Source organism: Oncorhynchus kisutch, linkage group LG3 (assembly GCF_002021735.2).
Source record: "Oncorhynchus kisutch isolate 150728-3 linkage group LG3, Okis_V2, whole genome shotgun sequence".
In the NCBI taxonomy this organism is placed as follows: domain Eukaryota; kingdom Metazoa; phylum Chordata; class Actinopteri; order Salmoniformes; family Salmonidae; genus Oncorhynchus; species Oncorhynchus kisutch.
In genome coordinates, this window is record NC_034176.2 from 68,190,255 (window position 1) to 68,209,287 (window position 19,033).

Here is a 19,033-nt window from a genome sequence, read left to right on the forward strand (position 1 = left end):
ACATCTGCCTGGCTTTAGTTTGTCTGGGAGCAGTTTTTTTCCAACTCAGAATCAGAGAAGAGGGTCTTTCTTAACACTCAAAATTTACATTTTATTGAACAGAAAATTATCATTTAAAAAAAAACGAATGGCGTGAAACAGGACTTATTTTCAAATATAGGACATAGCCAACTAGAATATGTGTTTTTCAGAATATAAATGGTAGCCTAATACAACAGGCTACAGAGGCCTATGCTTGAACTTTGCAACGTTGGGACATGTTATCTTCAAATATATTTCTTCAAAACATTTTTTTGAAAATGTATGTTTTTAGTAAGCTTGTATGCACAACCACCGTGATATATAAAACGGGTTTTCCACTTGCCAGATACAGCAGGCCAACCTCACCATAGCACATTTCACTGACTTTGACTTATTAAAGTGTGAAGTATATTTAAAATGTTGCTTAAAATACGCTTATTTTAAAGAAAATGTCTCTATTCAAGACCACGCTGCTGATTTCTTTAAAAGATAGACAGGAACATGGGCAGGATGTTTATACAGCAAAATGTAAACATTTTCCCTGGCCTTCTTTAAATAAAAAATCAAGCAAAAAGACTCTCTAGATCAGCTCATACTCAATCTGATGCATTATGTCCGTTTTAGACAGCTCCTTGTGTATGGATAGGACTTTTCAACGTAAATGCAGAAAGGGATTTCTATCATGTATAATTATTATGTTCACACAGTAGAACTGAGGGTAAGAGCGCCCTGAGCCTAGCCGAATAATGTGCACTGAAACTCGGATGAGGACTTCAGATCGACGCCCACCAAACTCTCTCCCCTCAGAATGGTGCTCGAATCAAGGTAAGTCACTTTAAACTTTTGTCAGTTAAAACAAGACAGCGATATGGCTGCGGGCCGTCGTCTCAATTTAGTTCCAATCAAGATTTACTAGACCTGTTGTGCAGTTAGAAGTGCGAATAAGATTGGACGCCGTATGATGCTCTAATTAGTCATTTGATTGTAATGTGGTGGGCAGTCTAACCAGACTATAGTGTCACAGAAAAATAGTAACAAATATCATCTGAGTTACAAAGTTAAGCGATGTAGCACATAGGTCTACTTTATTTTCCTTTTTGAAAAGTTCGAAGGGCATTCCTTATGAACAAAGAACTGTCTTAGGCTCATAATTTGTAGGCTTATCATTTAAAAAATGTGAATAAGAAAATAAGTAATTAGGCTACGTTTAGAAAATGTATTGTTTTAAGCAGCACTTTTTACTATAGGTCTTCAAGCCTTCATTGCACCTCATCCACCATTCTAAATGTAACCAGTTTTTGGCTATTAATTTAAGCCTTAAACCGGTAGGATATATGTACGTGTGTAGTGGAGAGCCGCCGGTCCATAGACTAAATCTGTTGACAGCAGACTGTTCATTGTTCCCCGGAGAGCGCACAGGCCCTCAGCCCCTCAACCCTTACTCAGGCGCTCCTGGTGCGCGGGTACACTCTCAGGGCTGGCTCGTGGTGGTTCTGCTGTTTTGGTTTGCCGGGTTGTTAGACAATTTTATTATATGCTATTGATATCCTGTAATTAATGCACACATTGGATATGCAATAACGCAATTCAGTCACAGACAATTTGGCAAATTGTAAATACTAAATGTCTTAATACATTTTGGGTGTCATAAAAGTAGGTTATACAGGCTACTGTTATACAGGCTACTAAGATTTTTGAACAGTCTTTGGAATTAAAATATTCTACAATTAAATGTAGTTTTCCTGCAAATATGCGTCTACAGGAGAATATTGTAGGCTATGTAGGCCTACTCATTTTTTATCAAACTTCGAAAACTAAAATCAGGTCATTTTGATGTGGCCTATCTATTAAACCGTAAGATGATGTTCTGAAGCGTGTACAGGCCTACATGTATTTGAAGGACAGCCTGTGTTCCAACAAACCGCCGTAAATGCCGTTGTTGGCTTGGTTCCTTCGTGACGTTTTTGCCAAAGGAAAATAAGAACATATTAAAATCTCCGCTGTAAACTACACAGGGCATGCGAGAGGTACAATGGGGATATTTGCTGTTGCCGGGTGAGTTTGGAACCTAGGTAAAGAAATGTACATAGGTAGTAGTATTGTTTTAACCGGTTCCTACACCGGGCGCTCGCTTGGAATGAGGCCCACGCATTTATCAGCGGAGCGGACCACCCAGCGCGCAGAGAGAGAGGGGGCAGGAACGCTTGCGTCCTCTCTTTCCCCCTGCATTTAATTACCGTTGATGACTTCATTCCGAGAATCACGCCTTGTTTCAACACGTCGTGCCCGTCCCCACGCCGAATGGCCCTCTCACACACTTTAACCCCGCCACTCATCTTTGACATGCACTTTGAAAAACTAATGTCCACGGCTAATTGATCCCTAAATGTTTACCCAAACCAGTGGGACGCGAGTTGCTCCATTGATCTTTGAAGGGGGACGCGCCGATGACTGGCGCGTTGTTAAACCCCTCCGTAAAAAGCTGTTGACAGCTACGCATAATTATTAAGGGTCCCTCTGGACTCTCAGTTGATATTATAGACTATTTTCCGTCAGTCAAATTATTGTTACTGCGTGGTTTTTAACGAGTTATGGTGTCCTCTAAATTCTATTGATTTCTTTCCATAGTACATTGCATAATTAAGTTATTATAGAACATTGGCTGAAGTTTCATTGGCCATTGTCTTCTATGGAATATATGTTTCTTAGATAACATGCTTTACCGCCTTACCCATGTTAGGCAGCCTAATGATTACATGGAAGTATTGTAAAGCGTGAGGAAAGGGTTAACTCCAATGTTATAGATTTACGCTTGTAATGTCACTGTTGGAGGATTGTGTTTGTCGGCATTTTACGGCAATCCGAGGTCACCACTTGCCCCTCGTAGTTTATTTCATGTACTTTTTCCATGACGTCCTCCAATGAAATATTTGACAGCGTTGCATCCTCAGGAATGTTCGACCACTTAGGTGGAGGAATTCCACATCATTCGGCCAACCCAGCAGTATGCGTTTTTGTCTCAACAGAGAGCCTCTCCAAATGGTCTCATTGTTATCCAATCGACGAAATCTGACCCAAAGGCCCATTTGTTTTTTATTTTACATGAACTTAATATTTTATTTGTTTATTTTACATGGACGTAATGATGCATTATATTGTTGAGGGCGGTTTAGATTGTTTTTCTGTACATGCACACACCCAATCACACGTTTTAGACACATGGCCTTTATTTTAGCAACCTTTGTTATACAACTACAACACTCTGTGCCTGGACATTTCGATCAACGGTAATAGGCATATTGCTGAAGCTGGGCACCGTACGGTGACACATTCGGAGTCTATCTTGCATTTACTGCGAGGGAGATTGTAATTCAGCCTAAACCTTGAATTAGCCTACTTAAATTTATATCATATAGCCTATCATAGCTTGTCCAAGACTCACCCAGTTATACATTAGAACTGCTACTGTCTTTAGTTAATGTGACTGTGAGGTGATTCCTCGACAATGCTATAAGAGAGAAACCTCAGTATGTCACATACTTTGTTACCCATTTTTTTTTATATATAAAGATGATTTGTTTAAACTTTATATTTTTTATTTTTTTGCAGCTGCCCTTACCATTCAGAAAACTTGGTGATGGGAAAATGAGACTCCAGAACAAAAAAAAAAAAAACTGTATAAGCTACTGGACGTTTAACAAACTACTGTTGTAATTAGTCTTATAGGCCATTTGGGAATATATAATTGATAAACAATATTAGTCCTGAGTTTGTTTAGAAACTGAAATGAAGGTCTCGACACTGAGAAATCAGTGTGTTACCCGCTTCAGTGTTGGAGTGGAGACGGAGAGGGTCACCAAAAGGCTGCAGCAGAGTTGTTTGGAGAGCTTTGTGACAATTGATCGATCAAATGTATAACTGCACCTTAGAGCCGCAAGTTCATTGGATCTGGATGCACTTGAAGTCGCTTCTTTGCACGCCTCAGGATTTTAGAAGAGAACCTTGAGTGCATGATTTGGAATTATGCTTGTTTACTTAGTAAAGCATTTTCTAAAAGTCAAGAGATGCATTTGTTTTGATGCTAAATATAGGATAATGTTGCAAAAAAATATTATGGTGTAGTTGTGCCATGCCTAAATATTATTATTCAATGATTTACTGCAGAATATCAATTACGGTTTGCAGTTCTGTCCTTTCTCTTATTTTACCCATTTCTGGGCTGGGCTGGGCTATGGGCTCCTGCATCTTGGTAAATTAACCAACGTGATCACACAAAATAACCTAATGTAAAGCCCATAATGCTAGTACTATGCAAATGTCATTATTCACACCCCATGACTTTTTCCACATTTTGTTGTTACGAAGTTAGATAAAAATTGATGTAATTGTATTTTTTTGTCAACGATCTACACAAAATACTCTGTCAAAGTGGAAGAAAAATTCAAACATTTGTAAAAATAAATATTCACATACAGTACCAGTCAAAATTTTGGACACCTACTCATTCAAGGGTTTTTAATTATTTTTTACTATTTTCTACATTGTAGAGTAATAGTGAAGACATCAAACTATGAAATAACACATATGTAGTAGGCCCCAAAAGTGTTAAATAAATCAAAATATATTTTAGATTCTTCAAAGTAGCCACCCTTTGCCTTGATGACAGCTTTGCACACTCTTGGCATTCTCTCAAACAGCTTTACCTAGAATGCTTTTTCAACAGTCTTGAAGGAGTTCCCACATATGCCGAGCACTTGTTGGCTGCTTTTCCTTCACTCTGCTGTCCAACTCATCCCAAACCATCTCAATTGGGTTGAGGTTGGGTGAGTGTGGAGGCCAGGTCATCTTATGCAGCACTCCATCACTCTCCTTTAGTAGTGGTTTATTTTCAGCAATTTGACCATGAAGGCCTGATTCACACTGTCTCCTCTGAACAGTTGATGTTGAGATGTGTCTCTTACTTGAACTCTGTGAAGCATTTATTTGGGCTGCAATCTGAGGTGCAGTTAACTCTAGTGAATTTATCCTCTGCAGCAGAGAGGTAACTCTGGATCTTCCTTTCCTGTGGCGGTCCTCATGAGAGCCAGTTTCATCATAGCACTTGATTTTTTTTTGCGACTGCACAAAGTTCTTGAAGTGTTCCAAATTGACTGACCTTCATGTTTTAAAGTAATGATGGAGTGTAATTTCTCTTTGATTATTTGAGCTGTTCTTGCCATAATATGGACTTGGTCTTTTACCAAATAAGGAAATCTTCTGTATACCACCCCTACCTTGTCACAACACAACTGATTGGCTCAAACACATTATTAAGAAGGAACAAAATTACACAAATTAACTTTTAACAAGGCACATCTGTTAATTGAAATGCATTCCAGATGACTACCTCATGAAGCTGGTTGAGAGAATGCCAAGAGTGTGCAAAGCTGTCATCAAGGTGGCTACTTTGAAAAATCTCAAATATATTTTTTATTTGTTACTACATGATTCCATATGTGTTATTTCATAGTTTTGATGTCTTCACTATTATTCTACAATGTAGAAAAGTAGTAAAATAAAGAAAAACCCTTGAAAGAGTAGGTGTGTTTAAACATTTACTATTATTTGACAATGTAGAAAATAGTCAAAACAAAGAAAAACCCGATGTCAAAACTGTAACTTGGCCACTTAGGAACATTCACTGTCTTGGTAAGCAGCTCTAGTGTAGATTTGGCCTTGTGATTTAGGTTATTGTCCTGTGCTTAGCTCCATTCTGTTTATTTTGTTATCCTGAAAAACTGCCCAGTCCTTAACAATGACAACCATACCATGATTCTGCCACCAATATGCTGGCAAATATGGAGAGTGGTACTCAGTAATGTGTTGTATTGTATTTTCCCTGAACATAACACTATATTCCGGACATAAAGTTAAGCACATTTTTTGCAGTATTACTTTAGTGCCTTGTTGCAAACAGAATACATGTTTTGGAAGATTTTTTATTCTGTACAGGCTTCCTTCTTTTCACTCTGTCAATTAGGTTAGTATTGTAGAGTAGCTACAATGTTGTTGATCCATCCTCAGTTTTCTCCTGTCACAGACATTAAACTCTGTAACTGTTTTAAAATCCCCATTGGCCTCATGGTGAAATCCCTGAGCGGTTTCCTACCTCTCCGGCAACTGAGTTATGAAGGACACCTGTATCTTTCTGGTGACTGGGTGTATTAATACACCATTCAACTTGTAATTATTTTTTTACCCATCTACCAATCTTCTTTGTAAGCCGCCCTGGTCTTTGTGGTTGAATCTGTGTTTGAAATTCACTGCTCGTCTGAGGGGCATTATAGATATTTGTATCTGTGGGGTGCAGCGATGAGGTAGTCAAAATCATGTTAAACACTATTATTGCACACAGAGTCCATGCAACTTGTGACTTGTTAAGCACATTTTTACTGTTGAACTTATTTAGACTTGCCATAACAAAGGGGTTGAATACTTATTGACTCAAGACATTACATTTTCATGTTTCGATAATTTAAAAGAATGTCCAAAAACATAATTCCACTTTGATGTTATGGGGTATTGTGTGTGTGTCTATAGGCCAGTAACAAACCAAAAATATCGATTTATATATTTTTTTAATTCAGTCTGTAACACAACAAAATGTGGAACAAGGGAAGCTGTGAATACTTTCTGAAGGCGCCGCTAAATGTAGATATATCATTCTCAAAATTGTTCTGAGTAAATAAAGGTTATTAAATGAATATAAGATCTAAATTTGAACAAAAATGGAAGTAATAGTTTGGTAAAATTGTATTCTGAAATCCTGAAACCAACATATTATATCTTACATGAAATAATACACATATTTGTTATATTTATAATAATTCACATATTGTGCATGTTAAGTAACTCAGGGCGTCCTGTGAGAATGCCAAGGCAAATTCATGTTTTAAACCTGGCTATCCATATTGCCAAATATGTAGGCCTATGGGTATATATACTTTTGTCCTATTTTTACATGCGATATATTTCTTAATGAGTAGTTAAAGGGAAACATGGTAACAAAGAGAGGAAAAATATGCACATATGAGCTCAGTCAGGCAATGGCGTTATGTAGCCTAATTACGTACAGGAGCATCCAGTGGACAATACCAGCAGGATACGTGGAGGGTACGTATAACATGCACATTATGTTGCTGTAATGCACTGTATGGAAAACAGTTCAACAATTGAAAATGTTGTCTTTGTTTTAATAGGCATGTGCTGGGAACAATCATTATACAATGCACCATTTGGCCAAGGCCTATAAGGATTTCGTTTTTCAAGAACGAGTGCAGATATCTTGATACATTACAATGAAAATACTAATTCACACGTTCCGTGCCCACATGTGTAGCCTATTTGTTAATGTACCATTTGAAAACCAACAACGAAATCACCAAAGGTATGCATAATTAGTTGTTTTCCTTTTGTTTTATGACTAGCCAAATGTAAGAAAATCGTTGTAATATCAACAACAATTTGTCCTTTCAGTACTAGTCTTATCTACAAAGCACAATATGAAATATACACATGAGTATATTTTACAAACAATGTTTGTAAAATATACTCAATGTTGATTCCCTTTTACACTCTTGGCTATTTTCGGAACAATGCATCATCAGTATATACATTACTGCAGATTTCAATTTCCAATGGTCTGAAACTAGATATCTCTGTCTCGTGCGTCGCTTAGGCCATCTAGCGTTGTCGTTTTAATTGAAAACAGTATAATGTCGAGGTGTGTGCACCCCCCTCATCACTTTCTCTGGCGCGGTAGGTGGCCGTGTATATTTTTGTTCAAGTGGTGTTTATGTGAATGAGAAAGGACTGGATTGCTAGCAGACCGCTGATTGCGCTCATTGGGCCTCTACATTGATCTGAACGGTATAGTTGAGGGGCCCCACCCTTTCATGCAATCAACAGCACTATAGAATCGCGTTCTACGACTTTTTAATTTACTTGGCAAGATCTCTCCGCTGGGCCTCCAAGGCGCGCGCGGGTGTGAGTGAAGAAGAGGGAGAGGGGAGTCCTTTTGGCGCGGTAACTCCAGTGTCCCACGATACCGAGGACACTACCCACGGTATATAGGCTACAACAGGACGCGCACACATCTATCACGAAGAAAACGAATTCACCATATCCCACTGGACACAAACTGGTTGAGTCAACTTTATTTCAAAGTCATTTGTCAACATATTGTGACATTGACTCTACCTGGAAAATACATTGGATTTGCAAAAAGTCATTATCATAAACAGTTGATTTGAGATTGAAAGTTTAACCACATAATTCAAATTTAAAAAAAAATCTAACTTTATTTGTCACATGCCCCAAATACAACAAGTGTAGACCTTACCGTGAAATGTTTACTTACAAGCCCTTAACCAACCAGTTCAAGAAGAGTAAAGAAAATATTTACTAAATAAAGTAAAAAAATTATCAAAGTAACACAATAACATAACAATAACGTGGCTATTTACAGGGGGTACCAGGTTACTATAATTGTCATAATGGTAACCAATTTTCAACATATTTTATACAAGGTTTGTCTATGTTGAATTTGTACCTTTTGGAACAACAACAGATCTTCACCATTATATCCACCATCAGAAAAAAAAGAGAAAACAATAGGCTGGGCAGCACCTCCTACAGGAGAGATGATCTGTCTACAGCGACCTATTAGAGCAGCACCTCCTACAGGAGAGATGATCTGTCTACAGCGATCTATTAGAGCAGCACCTCCTACAGGAGAGATGATCTGTCTACAGCGATCTATTAGAGCAGCACCTCCTACAGGAGAGATGATCTGTCTACAGCGATCTATTAGAGCAGCACCTCCTACAGGAGAGATGATCTGTCTACAGCGATCTATTAGAGCAGCACCTCCTACAGGAGAGATGATCTGTCTACAGCGATCTATTAGAGCAGCACCTCCTACAGGAGAGATGATCTGTCTACAGCGATCTATTAGAGCAGCACCTCCTACAGGAGAGATGATCTGTCTACAGCGATCTATTAGAGCAGCACCTCCTACAGGAGAGATGATCTGTCTACAGCGATCTATTAGAGCAGCACCTCCTACAGGAGAGATGATCTGTCTACAGCGATCTATTAGATCTCCCATCCAGTGTTTTAACCAAACCCAGCTTAGCTTTGATATTTTCCACTGACTACTACCAATGTGCTATAGTGAGAATGGCTATTGAGAGATATCTTAACTAAATATATAAACTGTTGCTATTGAAGTCCTTCTGAGGTGTAATTAGAGCAAATGAAATGTAACCATACTCTATAAATAATACATCATCAATGAAACTATTTAGGCCTATATTGCATTTGTGAAGTCATCAATAGCTATTGTTTCAATTCAACACAAAAAATAGACAATAAATAGGCCTAGGATTTAAGCCTTTGGTTGATGTCAAATTTAATCTTCAAGTTAATAATGAATATGTTGGATTCACGTCTCCATTTCAACCAAAAATCTAAGCTAGTTGTGTTGACAACCAAACACAATTCAATATCACTTTTGTTGAATTCACATCTCCAACTGAAATAAAAGTGAAAGAATATGATTAAGCCAGTGTCTCAATTGAAGCTATCCCAGCATTATATATGTCTCCTATAAATGTTGATATTTGGTTGCTTGCCAACCTAATACAATTCAATATGACTTGTGTAAGATGGTCAATAGCCTAAAATGAAGGCCATCTTACAAACTAATTTAACATTTTTTATTCAACCTTAAAATGGGTAACACATCCATGGCCACATTTTGAGGTTACTGTAACTCTAAAAGTCCTTATTATGGAATCATAGAAAGCGTGCATGTTCATAGCATGAAACGATCCCAGGTCTGTGGAGAACTTCACAATATAAATATCTGTGCGAAATCTCAAACAGCATTGATCACTTGCACTATGCACTTTTAATGTAATCTCAAATACAATCCAGGTCATTCGGTTGTGCTATTAGATGAAGCACAATGATAACGATTTAAGCAGTTGTATAAATACAAAAATGACATTGTATTCCCATTTGAACTGTTGTGATTTTAAATGGTTGAAACTGCAATGATAACACATGGAGAGCTTGGGACGATAAGGTTCTATCTGCATTTTTGTCTAAATGTAGTGATTGTCATAGCCTTGTTCTGTTCTCTAATTATATAGTACTTTAAATACCCCCAATGCATGTTGTTAAGTTCAAAAGAATACTAGATGAAAAAAATATTGCTTACACCATTCAAACCAATGAGGTTTCAGAACTTTAAAGCCAATTTTCTATCTCTGAGACATATTACTGAACATATAACCTTATAACTCTCGACATTTAGATGACAACTAAATAAAAAAATCTTAAATTGTTTTGACGTTTAGAATTTGGTTGTGCTTTTAGATAGGTTAAAGCATAGTGATAACACATTGGGAAATCAACAAACTTCTGGCTGTCTTTTTGAGTGGGCGAATAACAGTTGAAATCTCATTGATCAACATCTCAACGATAAATTACCCACATTTCCACTTTGAAATAACGTGGTGTGGCCAGTGGGATGTTTCAGGCCATTTCAGCTTTCTGTTAATTCCATAGCATTATCTTCTTAGTGAAGTTGTCGGTGATAAAGGTATTCAGATATCGATACGCTTGCCATTTAGCCTATGAGCAGGACCTATTTTATTTGTAAGATGTTACTGGTTCATGCAGATGGGGATTGGTTGATAGAAGGCCCTACACATTTTTTTTCTGATTAGAATTAGGGAGCCAATAAGCACATGGCACACAACAGACCCTTTCAGTTCAATTGGGTACATATTCATCCCGTATCTGACACACTTCAGTCATGATCCTATAATCTCGCCTTGCTCTCCATGTCGTTGTTTAGAAGACTTAACATGCAAAAAGAGTCCAAGACGAGGATTCTCCATGGTGGCTTACTACAGCGTGTGACATGTCCATTGATCATTCATGTCTTGAACAAAAACAGGGATTTCATGATGCACTGTTGTGTGTTCGGTGTCTGGGCAAATTCTCATATAGAAAAATCTTGCATTTACAGATTTATATGAAAGCTCTATTTGTCAATTTATTTGAACTATTGACTGAGGCTACTGACATGAATTATAATTAACTTGTGATAATGGACCTTTAGTTAACTGATCAGTAAATGCAACGGATTGTTTTTGTGATCAGACGCATAAAATGGAGAATGTATGACCCGTTTTAGAAGTCAAAATGTAATTGAAACTTCAGTATTCGAGAGATGGAAAATACATTCGTTCAGTATTTGTGGCCTTGTATTCTGTAGGCGTGGTTATTTGTTGTTGATGATTGAGAGACATTGGATTTTGGATTTGCTTTGGACACTCATTCGCCCTCATGCGCTGTTCAGTGCTGACATTTTCCTTATCAACGTATATTTCGCCGTTTCAGCTGCATTCACCTGAAGTGTCTCTTGGATAACTAACTGTATAATGCAATAATTAAATATGCATTGTCATATTACATTTTATCAAACAAAACATGATTCCCATTCAATGCAGGTTAACCTGCATGATAATGAAAAGTTAATCATCTTTAAAAACATATTTATTTTTTAATTTTTTTATAGCTGGTTGACATTTTGTTTGTTCTGCACGACAATTGATAGCTAATCATGTTAATTGTATTTGTTTATAGCCTATGATTTGTGTGAGTGAGTTAGGTAGGCCTATTCGTATGATTATCAATATGAGAGAGAATATTAACCGGCTTTTCGATTAATTATCACCCAGAAACTAAAACCAAAACAAGAACTCTTACATTTTTAAAAATAGGCTACATGAAGATATACCACCCTATGCGTTCTTTAAATAGCCCCTGGAACTCAGTCGCACAGTTTGTTTAGATCCGTAATGTTTTGGTTCATTTGAGACTGGCAATTTATTTCCTTTTTATGCTCGTTAAGCTACAGTAAACTCTGTATTGTTATCCTTAAATATAGAGAACCCGCAAACCCCAAATACACGAGATGAGTCATTTTGTGCGCGCAGCGATGGTGCTGTGTGAGAACCCCGGGCTTCCCAGGAAAGTTTGGCGCGCCAACCAAACAACAACCCTCACCCAACTGTCCCTGAGGTATTGTCAATCCGTAAACCGCTCCACTTATTCCTCTCAATAGGCTTCAACTGCGTATTTTATTCGTAACATAGTCCTCATGTTCTCTGAACTTTGAATCATTTTTGACAGCCGTATTTTCAGAGGGAATTTCGGCTTTCAAGGGAATAAAAATATGAATACAGGCATATGTAAAATTCCTTCTGGCTTATTTTTTGATCACACAAACTCGGCTTACACTACCACAACATTATTCGACATGACTGAAGGACACGAGTGTTGAAGAGTTGTCAGTTCCAGAAGTTTTACAAACTCAAAACTGTCCAAATGTGGTCATTGCGAGAAGGAAAATGTTCCAACATGTCAAATATCTGCGATTGACGTTTTAGCCACAGACTGACAGCATGTTTATAGGACAAAATAAGACAAACAACAAATATGTAATCGTCATAAGGAAGGAGAAGGTCACTAAAACAACAATTTAGTCCTTATTCTTTTAGTCCTTATTCTTTTAGTCCTTATTCTTTTAGTCCTTATTCTTTTAGTCCTTATTCTTTTAGTCCTTATTCTTTTAGTCCTTATTCTTTTAGTCCTTATTCTTTTAGTCCTTATTCTTTTAGTCCTTATTCTTTTAGTCCTTATTCTTTTAGTCCTTATTCTTTTTTAATTTGAGACTTTTTGAAGCTCATTATGATAAAGAAAAACACCAGAAACGTTTCAATTTTTTCATTGTGGATTTTTTTCCTATTGTGGTAGGGTTTTGTATATTATTGCACTTATTTTCAAGTGTTTTTGTCAACTCTTGTTTATCTCCAGTTTCTCGATCTGTAAACTATACCTGATATAGTCGCCTAAGTAATTAAAGGACATTAGTCCCCATTGATGTTTAACGTTTTTCATATATATTTTTTCAAATGTTTATTTTCTACTTATGTCTGCCTTACAATATTGCCAAGTCAGGACAGTAGTTGCATGCTTTAATCAAGATCGTTTAACAGTGAGACATCTGACAAGGCATTTATTATTTTCTGCATGCTATTATTAACTTAGTGTGCCATTCCTAGAGCTAAATAGCGCTGAACCAAACCAGAGTGCTGCCTAATGTCTGATTACCTCTCAGCTATAACCCCCTATTGATGCCCATGTTTTCTACCAGAGCTGCATCTCTTCTGACTCATCCACTATAACAGACCATTTTGGTCATTTAAAATCAGTCTAAAAGGACATAGTCATTGAACTAAATTATAATCATCCTCAATAGCCCTCAAGCTAATGTAATACACACCTTTCTTTAATGTCTTTGATGAACCACAGAACAGTTCAACTGTATGAAACGACACTGGGATTTATCAAGCGTCCCTTATCCTATACTAGTTTATTTAAATGAAAGCTACTGAAATCCTCTATCTGACAATCGCCTACCTCTGGTTCCTCTTTGGTCACATGCTGCCTGATCGCCTCACCAAAGGAGAGGAGATTTTCTTTTTTTGCTTGAATTTTTTATGAATTCACAACCCTGTTTCTTATCATATCTGTATCATGTACAGTTTATTAAAAGTTTGCTCATATAACCAACACAACTCTTCTTTTTCCCATTTCAGCCCTCTGTGATGGATGAGAGAGAGGGTTTTCCAGTGATGGCAACAGTTCCTATGACAACCAGACCTCCACCGGGGGATTGCGTCTGTCAGACAGTGCTAATGATAATTGAGAGGTACGGATCGAAAAGATTGAGTATGGATGTAATCTCTCCTCCAGCGGAATACCAGAGAAACCGCTATGAGAGGACCATTTTCCCCTCTCACCACCGCCCTGCTTAGTCCTGCACTGCTCTACACCGCATGCTTCTACTCTGCTCTATACTATATTGCTGCTGGAGGCCTCCCAGCCTGCCCCACACAGGGCAGAGAGTGAATGGGTAATGTCACTGTGTGTGCAACCTCCTTCGGTGTCTCCCTTCCCTCAGCCTCACACACAACACAGGGCCAGTCTAGGGCAGTTTGTTACAGATGCCAGGGAATATATCAGCAGGGAGAACTCAACCAGAAGAAACGGTCAGAGTAGGACATAACAGAGAGAGGGAGGGAAGTCAGGCCACAGCCAGCTCTGGTTACAGGTTAGTTACAGAGGCTTTGATAGTTGCTGATGGGACTTTGATTGAAGCGTACTCAGATTTATATGATGCGTGTTTACTCACAGCCCACCATCTCTCTCTCTCTCTCCCATTCTGAAGGGGGATTTTCCTGTGGCGAGCCGCTTCGGAAAAAGCTATTAAGAATTCCCAAACAGTGCACAACAATAGGAGACGTCGTTCTGCAATGCAAGTCCCGAATCCAAGTCAGTCCCTTACGGTTTTCCTCTGAAATGGTCCCCGGCTATATTTAATCCGCCCTGAGAGCAGAACCCACCTACATACAAACCACAAATTGAAACTATGGGGAGGTGGTTTGTGGGGTGTGGGCTAAGTGGGGATGGTAATTGCCTATTGTGGAGCTTAGGCCTCTCTATTCTACCATAAACGGGCTTGGCAGCCCACAACATGATACCCCTGCCTCCACTCCACTGTTTGAGTTGGGGAGCAGATCCTCCTTGTCTGTGGGAACCCATGGCCCAGCAGTGGTCGGAATCAGTCAGGAATGCTTTGGAATGGTAACACAGCAGAAGGCTAGGGTGGGGAAAAAGGCCAAGAGCATTTCCTGAACAGAGGGGGGTCCCAGCGAAGCATCACACTTCACTGGCATCATGTGACGGGGATCCCGCCAGACCTGAGCCCATGATCCCGATTGGAGGAGAAGGATGCGGTAGGGGAGAGGAGGGTGAAGCTGGAACAGAAGAGAGGGGGATACGCAAGAAAGACAGAGTGGTGAGGTGAGAGGGATGCATTGGGATGAGAGAGGGATGAGGTTGGAGTCAGAAAAGGGGAGTCAGGGGGAGAGGCAAATTCTGCTAAAACTTACATCTTTAATTTCCCCTGAGTGAAGTAATGCAGTCTGGACTGGCTGGCTGCCTGCGTGTGGATGAATGTCTGAGTGTGTTATACCACGACTTTCATGAAGAGGACTTCACAGTCTCTAATTTCTGCCCACAACAAAGTGCCTTCCACTATCTGTGAGGAATAAACAGTATATACTGTCAAGGTCTCCAGAGAGGTCACTGAGACCACGTGGAACACTGGGAGTTCTTAGACCACTGCTACTGAAAGACCTTCAAGAATCTGTGCAGCAGTGTGGGGTATTCTACATACATTCTAAAAGACTGTTCCCTCTCACCACAGCAAAGACAATGTGGTGAATATTTTGGCACAGCACAGGCATGTCAGAATGATTCTGAGTATATCCAGTTAACTGAAGGTCTGAAATATAACTTTGCTTAGTAACACGTGATACTTTGCAACACCCTGCAACGGTAACAGTGATGAATGCTTTGGTTGAGAGCAGTAGATCAGACGGTGTTGAAAAGTGTGAAGCAGACAGGTTTTGCGGCTGAAATTGGGACAGTACAGTATATCTGTCGCTGTGTGTGTGTGTTTGTCCAGACCTATGAATCGGTGTGTGTGTATCCAGACTGGCGTGGACAGCCAGTCCCTGCTCCCTGGGGCTTGTGTAAATGTCGTGAGGATCTCAGGAGGAATCTTTCCCCTCCAGTCGTCAAAGGGCTTTTTATTTCCACCTGCTCCCGGCCTCTTTCCGTTGGTCTGCTCTATAACAATGGTGCTGGAAAGGCAGCAGAGTGCAGGGTGACAGCACAGAGATTGATGCTAGATTGTGTTTGGCCCTTTTTCAGATAGGGGCCTTTGAAGGGAAGTTGCTAACAGCAGCATATCACCCCCCCCCCCCCACCACCACCACCAACACTACAACCCCCTCCACTACCATCTCCACCTCCTCTCCCTCTAACACTGGGCTTAGCAGAGGGCAAAGTGCTGATCAGGCCTGTCTCCCAGATCCCTTTTTACAAAAGAGCCAATCGCCCAAAATGGCAACTTGGCAGGTGGTGGTAAACAGGCTTTTCACTACTCGTAAATCAATTCACCACTACATGAAACAGGATGAAGCTCATTTACGCCACGCAGACGGTCGAACCCGAGCCCAGAGATGCCCCTCCTCGCCTCCGGCTGCTCCCTCCCTCTCGTCAGGCCCTGGAGCTCTGGGCAGAAAAGAGATACACGCTCATCAGGACAGCATTCTTTCCGTTTCGCCGAAGAGTGGCCTGGCGAAGAGGGTGATCCATCACCCCAAATGTCAATTTTTTTCTAACGTTCTGTTTTTCTCTCTCTATCTCTGTAGGCTGGAGTGGGCAGGCGTGTGGGTTTGGCCACAGGAAGCCGTGAATTCCTTGAAGAACAGAGGGTGTCAGGGCCCAGAACGCAACTGGGGGGGGGGGGCTTACTGTACCTTGTAACGTCTCATAATCCTCCTAGTTGACCCCTGACTGTGTTTGTATCAGGTCATCGACGTGAGGAATTGTAATGAGTCACTCCAGCAGTGTGTTTACCTTCTGGAGTCACGCAAGGAAGGAAATAAGGCACGGTCTTCTAAAAGTGTCAAAGTGAGAGAGAATAGCAGCAGTATTAGAGCAGAGCCCTGATTCATCTCACTGTGACTGACCTCTTGTACCGTTACACTGGGTTTATTTAACCTATTCACTACTGTAGGGAGACTAGCTACAGATCAGCCAAAACAGGGAGTAAGTCTACAATATAGCGCACTGTATGAAAACATAAGGTATGAGATTAATAGTGTAATTCTGTAATTGAAGTCTGATTCGTACCCCAACTCATTGAGTGAAATGATCCGTGTACTGCAGTATGTGGATACAACTTATTTTTGCTATCACTGTGTAATATGTTGCTAATAGACCAAACCTGTATTATTTTTGTCATAATTCTCTGTTGTGTGTTGCAGTCATTTTAGTTTTTTTGCTATGCCCAATGAAATTTGGAGAGATTTAGTATTTTCCTTTGTCTCGTGCAACAATCATAAATTATGTGTATGTGATTTTTCTGTTTAATAATAATTTATTGCAATACATTTCTGACTCCAAGATATAGATTATATCTGGAAAATCCCTTGTAATACACTTTGAAGGAGAAATCTTCACTCCCAAATACATCGTTTTTTAAATCTTGAACTTACATTGAGCTCTTGAAACTGTTGAAACTGGAATGAGTATGGAACTGTGGCCAACGCCTGTGATTAAAATACAATGTCCTGGCCTACCATCACACTGTAGCCTTCCACACCGTGGGCTTGTGTGATTGCACAATTGTTGTTTTTGAGCAAGTGCCCCTGTTAGTTTTACTCTGTAAATAAATATGTGCTCCGAGCTGACAATCCATCCTCCTTTACTTTCTTTCATCCTTATATTGGAGAGGAGAACATCATCACTGACCAGTGTCTCCACACACACACACACACACACACACACACACACACACACACACACACACACACACACACACACACACACACACACACACACACACACTCACACACACACACACACACACACACGCACACACACACACGGCCACAATGAGAGAGTCAGCAGCTCTTATTTTGGACAGTCTCTCCTGAATTCTAAGGGCTGTCGGGCGGTTTGATTGATAGTTGTGTTCATCACCATATTATTAAGTAATCAGGCTCACCACAGTTCATTATAATTAAAGACTTGGGATAAGTGTTTATTTTTTGAGTCCTGTAAAAAAACATATCGTTTGGTGTTTTTTGAATGTGTGTGTGTGTGTGTATGTGTTAGACAGTGTGTTTATATTTGTATTCTTTTCCACAGTGGACCTTAGTGACCAGGAGAATGTGTGTCTGTCCACCACTGAGTTTATGGCTACACTTGGGTCTCTGTGAGAGAAGACAAATGCAACCACGATGACATATTATATCCATACAGTAACAACAGGGAATACTGCCCTGTAATGGTAGCTCTTTATTTCACTAGTCGTTTCACGAAGCCCAAACCTATTTTAATCTTCTATCTTAGAAATGTTACAACATTATTTTCCCCAAGGGAATGTTTACAACATATTATGTAGGAAAACCCCCTCCATATTCTGTGAGGCAGCAGCCTGGGTCTCCTGTTCTCACCCAGGTTGGCAGCTATGGCCTGAAGCTCTGCCTGTCCGGCTGGCCTACGTCTGTCTGTATACCCCAAAGGTAAACACAGTGGTGCCATAGCGGACATGCCGAGTGTGTCCTGACTGGAGACAGGGAGAAAGCAGAGAGAGCACTGTGGCACTATTCACAAGGTCCCTGCCAGGTTTCTCTTCTGGAGGCAGGGTTCATTTGATGATTGGCCATTTGGCAATGGGCCATGTATTAGGACAAAATGGCTCTTTTAAAAGCCCCAGCTCATTCTGTTGCTATGGCTGATTTGATGCAGGAATCAGTCAAGTGGCAGATGTTTCATGTAGGATCGTCGGTGTAGGTGCATCACACTGCTTAATCACATGACTTTTAACGAGCCAATGAGAGAGGAGGGTGTTGAGGATAAACATCTGGGATAAGAGGTAAAGAATATTCTTGCTAATTCCGAACCACTATAATGAGTGATATCTTGAAGTACCACAGGTGGGGAAGATTGCAGGTGGGCAGGCAGACTAGGAGTTGGTTTCATAAAAAGAGATTTGGTGATATGGAATTATAGATAACATCATTAATGCATTCCCTCAGAAAAGTACTGGCCTTTTTTTATGTACACTGTGTACTAAATAAAGTGAATCATTTACAGGTAATTACTCATTTGAACACAAATTATTGTTCATTTCAGTTTAGGTTTGTATTTTGTGAACTCCGAACAAGCAAAATACATAACTGAAAATATATGAATAAGAAAACATACATGCATATGTTTTAAAATACCACCATGGGCTTTTGCCTGGTTG

At 39.7% G+C, this 19,033-nt stretch overlaps 1 long non-coding RNA gene across 1 annotated transcript; it reads left to right on the forward strand.

Moving 5' to 3' along the window:
* The first annotated feature begins 24 nt into the window (after positions 1 to 24).
* On the forward strand, positions 25 to 17,471 carry LOC116359552 (uncharacterized). The gene is made up of 3 exons (XR_004206697.1): positions 25 to 846; positions 13,740 to 13,852; positions 16,425 to 17,471. It is a non-coding gene; the product is annotated as an uncharacterized LOC116359552 (long non-coding RNA).
* Positions 17,472 to 19,033: the final 1,562 nt, after the last annotated feature.